Source organism: Grammomys surdaster, unplaced genomic scaffold, assembly GCF_004785775.1.
Source record: "Grammomys surdaster isolate TR1022 unplaced genomic scaffold, NIH_TR_1.0 64, whole genome shotgun sequence".
NCBI classification, from domain to species: domain Eukaryota; kingdom Metazoa; phylum Chordata; class Mammalia; order Rodentia; family Muridae; genus Grammomys; species Grammomys surdaster.
In genome coordinates this window covers 14,043,729-14,045,522 of record NW_021604566.1, presented here as the reverse complement: position 1 = coordinate 14,045,522, position 1,794 = coordinate 14,043,729, and positions in this window count along the sequence as shown.

The following is a 1,794-nucleotide window of genomic DNA, read 5'->3' as shown; positions in this document are numbered from 1 at the left end:
AGCATCTTTTGCCAGTCACTGTTTTCCATACCGGTTACACAGACTGGTACATCCACCTATCAGATTATGGTTAAAGCCATTGTAAACCCTCATTTTACCACCTGTTTCCCCCAGAGAACACCAGGAGTCTGTTTTAGGATGTTTCTCTTGTTTTAAGACAGGGTCTTACTATCTAACCCATTTCAGACTCCATCTTTCAGTCCTCTGATGCTGAGATTAAAGGCATGTGCCACCACACCAGACTTCTGTGTTTGCTATTAAATGAGGTACTTAGAGATGCCAATGTGTCTTCAGACTTCTTTTGTTAGTTTGAAACTCAGGCTCAAACTATGAAAGTAAGTATTTTAATCTCTGTCCCTCAGCTCCAAATCATCATCCTTCATTATAGGGCCATCTCCAAATATTAAAACCAGCCATCTTTGAATTGTCTAAGGAACTCCCTTCTTTGCCTAGGAGTGATTCTACATTTAGCCACAGGACTATCATTTTTGCTTTCTCTCTTTACTATGTTTACATGAAATAATTTGGAATGCTAGACCATATCATATTACTATGTGTCTATTCTTAGTAGTAATCACCTCGTGGATATTTTAATATTTATAAAATTTTATGTTATGCAATACATATTTTCTAGAAAGACCTTTCAATTGATTTTTATATGAAAATAATTATACTTCTTCCAGCATTTAAGAGTGGAAAAATCAAGCTAACCAGTCAAGCAAATGAGCATTTCTGAGTTAGCTTCTCTCTGGCCTTGGCTGCAGACGTGAGAGGTTGGCTGTTTTAAGTTTCTATGCTTTGGAATGTGGAATGTCTACCTGAGATAAAACAGTTCTCCCTTAAGTTGCTGCATCAGGATATTTTATCACAACAGCAGAAACAAAACTAGAACATAAATTGGTTAAACAATATAACATCATTCAAAAGAATAAAATTATGTAGTAATTTTATAAGTAGAAACAAGGCCATCCTCGACTAAAATCTAAAAGTAGCCTATTCATTTTTACACCAAATCATACAAATCAACTCATGTTTATAAATTTGTGTAACATGGTTAAAAAAATACAGCACAGTATGACTGTAGAAAATCCCAGTGTCACTGGGGGTGATTTACATTATTGACATAAACTGATAATCAGGAGAAAATACAGAAGACAGAAGAATGAAATAGAGGAAGACTTATCTTCTGAAGTATATCAGCACTTAAAAAATCCACATGAAAGTTCTAAAGAAAGTGAGCAGAAGTAAATATGGCTACTTGAGTCCAACTATGTGTTCTGCATCCTCCCTGTGAAAGAAAGCCTTCTTTGAGAATTTTGGTGTTATAGCTCTTTTAGACAGTATTCAATGAATATTTGTGTTTTTTATTAGGCTTAAACAAGGGCCATATAAACCTTGGAGAGTGGGAAGGGGTTTTCAGGTGAATGTATATTGGCTGAAGCTTAAGGTACTGAGACTGCCTCATTTGCATGGAGAGGCATTCAAGGTGATTGCCGGGAAGGTTTATTAGAAGAAAGGGAGTTGAACCAGTATTTTCTACAAAGAACTACATGATATGGTAAGGCAGACAAGAGGAAGCCCCTCTGAGAAAAGGAAATACTCAGCCGGGCAGTGGTGACGCATGCCTTTAATCCCAGCACTTGGGAGGAAGAAGCAGGTGGATTTCTGAGTTCGAGGCCAGCCTGGTCCACAGAGTGAGTTCCAGGACAGCCAAGGCTACACAGAGAAACCCTGTCTCGACTCCCACCCTGAAGAAGAAGAAGAAGAAGAAGAAGAAGAAGAAGAAGAAGAAGA